The sequence below is a fragment of the Alligator sinensis genome, unplaced genomic scaffold (genome assembly GCF_000455745.1).
Source record: "Alligator sinensis unplaced genomic scaffold, ASM45574v1 scaffold123_2, whole genome shotgun sequence".
NCBI lineage: Eukaryota > Metazoa > Chordata > Crocodylia > Alligatoridae > Alligator > Alligator sinensis.
Genome location: NW_005841917.1, coordinates 1306514 through 1312078, shown reverse-complemented (window position 1 = coordinate 1312078; position 5565 = coordinate 1306514). Strand labels below are relative to the sequence as shown.

Genomic DNA, 5565 nt, shown 5'->3' with positions numbered 1-5565 from the left:
GGCGGCGCCATGTTGGGGAGGACGCTGCGGGCCGCGGGCGAGGTGTGAGAGCCGGGGGGAGGACGAGCCGGCCTCCGCCCTGCGGCCGCCCCGGCCGGGGGCACGTGCTGGCGCTCACACCCAACCCTCGCTTCTCCTCGCCCCGGGGCTCCCCCGCCCTGCCTCCGCACCCGGGCCGCTCAGGTGCCTCTCGTTTCGGCCCCGACCGGCCTCCCCGCGGCCCAGAGGACTGCTGTGGGGGAAAGGGAAGGAAGCTGGAGGCAGTGTCCTTGGTCCTGGCACAGGGCTCGGAGCAGACCACAGGAGCAGGCGAAGGAAAGGTGTTTCACCAGCCAGCAGCACGGCTCTGCATATTCACTCTAGGGCTCTTCAAAACAATACCGGGATGAGTAGTTAGGTGGAGTACGGCATTACCATAGAAGCAGTCGCTGAGAAATAACAGTACAGAGATTAGGTAAATCAGACAGCCCGGATGGAGCGGAGTGAAGGGGATGGCACAACTGAGAAAAACTAGCACAGTTGTTCTCCAGCAACGTGATGGCTTCCGCGGAGCTGGTGCTCTGAACACCCCGGTACAACATTTGATGAGTATGCTGGGTCCTGGACTGAAAACATAAAAGAAGGTACCAAGGAACTTGTAATCAAAGCAGGCCACACCTTGTCTAATTATAAGCCTTATTTGGCTGGCTCAACTGTTTCTCTCTCAAGCTTTCCCGGTGCTGTGTACCGCAAAGCTACTACACACTAACAGTGAAAATGGCAGTAAACTCCAAAGTAGATGGAGTACCTTTGTTATGTTTCAAAAATAAATAAAGCAGTAAATAAAGCTTTCCAGAACGTATTGAAAAGCATCTAGTACTATGCCACTCTTAATTTTGACATTTTCCTGGGCAAGAAAACCTATAGGTTCTCTGAATTTGAACCAAGTCTGTGATTGATGTTGCCTATAGTCTTCCACTCTTGACTCATAACCTCTCCTTTTCATCCTTCTGTCTCCACACGAGATCTTGTCAAGGTTTTTTAAGAAGGTGACTTTGGAGATGTACTGTGATCTCTTTACTTCTCTTCTTCAACCTCTAGCGTCCTTTGCTCTTTCACCCATGACTAAAACTACTGCTGTCCTCTGAACGCTCTATCTACCACATAAACTTAATTACCTTCAACCTCAACTTGTTTCATGCTCTTCACCACTCCCACCAGCCCTACATCACACTATGCTCTGGTTTCCTTTCTAAAAACAAGCATCCCAAGAGGGGAACTAGGGCTAAGACAAGTTTTCAGTTGTCATCCACTTCTACACTGGCTTAGGAAATCCGGTGCAAAGAGTGTTCTCCAAGAGGCTGCCAAAAAGGGTACAAGAGCCTTATTGAAACACAGAGCTAGACTCAAGAGACCTAAGCTAAGTGAAAGGAATGAGCAGAAATGACCTCCTGCTTCATCTCTTTCAAAGACTAAAAGTACAACAGGTGTATGACAGCATAGATTTCTGTTGGTGAAGGAACAAACAAATATATACCTTATTTTTGCTCTATGGCCATATCCATTATAATAGTACTATTTGTAGTTATCAGATATAACATAATAATTTTTTGAGTCCTTTCTTTGAGCGATACACCCAAATTGCACCTGACTTCCAGACCCCTCACATGTCAGTCGTACTCTGTTGTTGAGATGGACACGGGTTCAAGTACTAATAATATATGGACAGTAAACACCTTTAACTCTTTCACAGTACATGTCTGTTCTCTTTCATAAAGGTGGCCCAGTGCTTCTTCAAAATTAGTTCATGTTGAGGACTTTCTGGGCATTTATAGACATGGTCCAGGAGCATGCATGGGGTGGGGTGGAAGGCTTTAATTAGAGCAGCTCTGAGTTGGTCTGATTAAAATGCCTGGAGCATCATGTGTATCAGCGTCCCTGCACTTAAAAAGTGGCAGCAGGGGCTCTTTAACTAAAGCTCATTGAGCAAACTTTAGTTAAGGTGCCTCTGCTGCTATTTTTCAGTGTGGGGACACTGATGCATGTGACACTGGGGTCTGCTGGAGTGCAGTAATTACAGGATTAATTACTGTGTGTTGAACCAGCCTCACTGCACATCTAAGTGCCCTCTATTTCAAACAACCAAAACATGGGTTAATCGGCAGTGACAGTCTTCAATATGAGGATAACAGCCTTCCAGTAAATAGCAAAGTCATCAATGAGTCTGTGACTGAGGAGGCCAATCCAAGATCTGCATGTTTGACTGCAGACATGGCAAATAGTTCCAGGCAAAGTAGTAGATACTAGAGATGTCAGGTCACAGCTTCTTTTCTCTCTCTTGTCTATCTGCCGCCACAGTGATGTTAATTTGTTCAAAATGATTAATGCCTTGTTGCACATCATGGTGCTATTGGAGATGATTCAGTGCTTGAATCTCCCACATATGGATGTTAATATACTTCCTTAGATTGGCTTTCAAGGTGTCATTGAAGCTTTTCTTTTGCCCACCTCTGGACTGGTGACCATTGGTGCGTTGGGAGTATAGGAACTGTTTTGGGAGCTGGTTGTCAGGCATCCTGATAACATGTCCTGTCCAAAGGACCTATAAACATGGCTTCAATGCTGGTGGTATTTCTTGAGCCAGAATGCTGGTGTTTGTTCTTCTGTCCTTCCAGTTAATAGTGGGTATTTTCCCAAGGCAGAGATTCCCATCCATTGGGCTGCGAAAGGTTGGTTGCTGGGTTGTAGCACAAGCCCCTTGCTCAGACCCCAATCTTTCTGCCTGAGTGAGCAGCTTCCAAGGTGAACAGAGTTAAAGCTGGGGGCTGGGGCAGCCCCGGGAAGGAGGCAGCCGGCTCCATGTGCCCTGTCCTGCTCCTGTGCCAGTCTACAGGAAAAAAAGGTTGGGAACCACTGTCCTAAGGCATTGCTGATGGCAATATTCCAAAGCTTTCAGGTGGTTCTGATATGTCATCCAAGGTTCACACCCATACAACATGGTAAGGATGACAACACCTTCGTAGATGAGAAGTTTAGTTTGGGTCCTGAATACATGGTTCTGGAGACATCCAAAAGGTAGCACTGGCAGATTTTATCTGGTGCTGAATATTGTCATCTATATTTACTTTTTTGGAAAAGGTGGTGTAGTTTACCGTGGCATTCACTCGAGCATTTTGACTTTTCGGGGCAATTGAGTGCTGCTGTCCCCTTGTGGGTCAGCAGCTTGCCTTCCGATGGGAGTCCTTAAGGTCCCCAGGGGTTCTCGCCTGCCACAACTTGATTGTAAAGATTATTGCTGGGAGGAAGTTCTGAAGTCCTGCCTCTCCTGGTTCCCTCAGATCTCTCGCACAGGTCTTTGTCTTGGGCCTCCGCCTCCCCTACACCCTTCCTTATGCCAACCACAGATGATGTTAGATCTTGGCTGAGGCTAACTCACTGTCAGTCAGCCATGGCTAGGCATTAGCCCCTGTTTAATTTCAGTCCCAGTTCAGATGGCTTACTGTCCTTGTCAAGGTGTCACGTCAGCCTGACTTGTCGCTGCGTATACCCCGGGGTGCCTTCCCTGAGGGCTCACTCCCTCCCCAGGCATTCCTCATGGCTTTTAATATCCTTCTTTTCCTCTCTCCAGAGGCTTGCTGCTGTCCCAGTCTCTATCAGCATCGTCTGGGAACTATGGCTTCATGAGAGGTATGTATCCTGGCTCCTCTGAGCCAGCCTTAGCTGGGCACCCCAACTCTTGGGGTTGCCATCACTGGCCCCTACCGGGGCGTCCATTCACTTCTTGCTGCTCCTGGCTCTCAGGAGGCCTCACTTCTGGTCCTCCCTGGACATTGGCTGGTATGGATTTTATCCCTCTCTCGGAAGGCCAGTGAATCATTGGCAGCACGAGTCCATAAAGCATGCCCATGCTGGAATGGGGGGGTGGGGGGGGAGGTGCTTTTGGTCCTCAGTGGCATTCTGCTGCTGCTGCTTTTCCTGTTGCCCCTGTGCCACCTATGATTTTCCTCTTGTGGAAATGTTCACGCTGCAGCACCTTTGGTCTTCAGCGGCATTTGGCGGCCATTGCTTTTCCCTCTGCTCTGGCGCTGGAGGTGAGTCTCATCTCGTGGCAGCATCCCTGCTGCAGGTAGGTACGCCACATAGGGGAAATGCTCGAGATTCTCCCAAAACTACCCCCTAATTGTAATATGTGGAGGAGCACCTGGGTTGGCTTGGGGTGGGTTAGTAAAGGACCTTGATTTTTGTGAAGTTGACAACGTGTGACTAGCATTTCATGTGCTTCACAGAAATAATCAAGGGTGACCCAGAGCTCTTCAGTTGAAGCAGTCAGCAGCATATTGAACAGGGTCTACAAACAGGCTGTCAGGAAGCCAGGAGATCAGACAGAGAACAAGAGAGGTGTTGGTTATCTTGGATTTGGAATGTAACTAGTTGATGTTAAAGAGATTCCCTTGGATTCTCAGACCATTTGGAAGTCTATCAACAACAATATGTAGAAAAGCAGTGATAGAGATGGAAGAGCGCTGGTGTAATCATCGAGCGTTGGTGTAATCATCACACATCCTTACTTGACTCCAGTTCTAATGATGAAGGGGTCTATTTCTAAGCTGTTGCTTAGTATAGTTGTTGTTATACTGTTGTGAAGAAGTTGGATAATGGTAACAAATTTTGGCAGGCATCTAAATCTCATCAGGATCTTTCATAGGGTCTCTCCATTGATTAGACCTATGGGAGACTTAGTTCAATGAAGGACATGTAACGATCTCGGCATTGTTCATGGCACCTCTCATGTCCTGTCTAGCAAAAAAGATCATATCTGTTATATATCTGAGTGGTCTGAAGCCACAGTGGAACTTGGATAAAATCTTCTCAGAGAGGAAGGTGAGACTATTGAGGAGAATGTTGGTGAGGATCTTCCCAGCTATAGGCAGGAGTTGTGATATCATAATTGCTGCAAGTTGATCTATCTTGTTTACTGAATATAGTAAAAATTCTAGCATCTCTCAAGTTACTGGAAATTTGTTCACGTTCCCAGATTTTTGTAATAATGAAATTTAGCTGGTGAGAGAGCTTTTTTCCCACCTTACTTATATATTTCAGCTGGTATTCCATCAGGACCTCATGCTTTGTTGTTTTTCCTAGTTTCATAGTAGCTATGGACAGGAGGGACCTGAACAGATCATCTAGCCTGACCCCCTGCCACAGGCAGGAATGAATGCTGGGTTCACAAGACCCCAGACAGGTGATCGTCCAACCTCCTCTTGAAATTGCCCAAGGTAGGGGTGAGGACCACTTCCCTGGGAAGCTGGTTCCAGATTTTGGCCACCCTAACTGTAAAATATTGCCTTCTGATTTCTAACCTAAACCTATTCTCCATCAGCTTATTACCATTGTTCCTTGTCACCCCAGGTGGTGCTGGGGACAAAAGGGCACTACCTATTTGCTGTTGATCTCCCCTGATGAGTTTTTCGGCAGCCACCAGGTCCCTCCTCAGCCTCCTGTTGCTGAGGATGAGTAGGTTCAGGTCCCTTAGTCTCTCCTTGTACGGCCTGTCCTGCTGCCCTATCACCAGGCGGGGGGGCCCCC

General features: G+C 47.7%; 1 long non-coding RNA gene across 1 annotated transcript; it reads left to right on the top strand.

The window, feature by feature from the left end:
• Window positions 1–6: 6 nt before the first annotated feature.
• On the top strand, window positions 7–4510 carry LOC112549485. Its single transcript, XR_003092906.1, has 4 exons — window positions 7–623; window positions 3608–3666; window positions 4010–4105; window positions 4266–4510. It is a non-coding gene; the product is annotated as an uncharacterized LOC112549485 (long non-coding RNA).
• Window positions 4511–5565: the final 1055 nt, after the last annotated feature.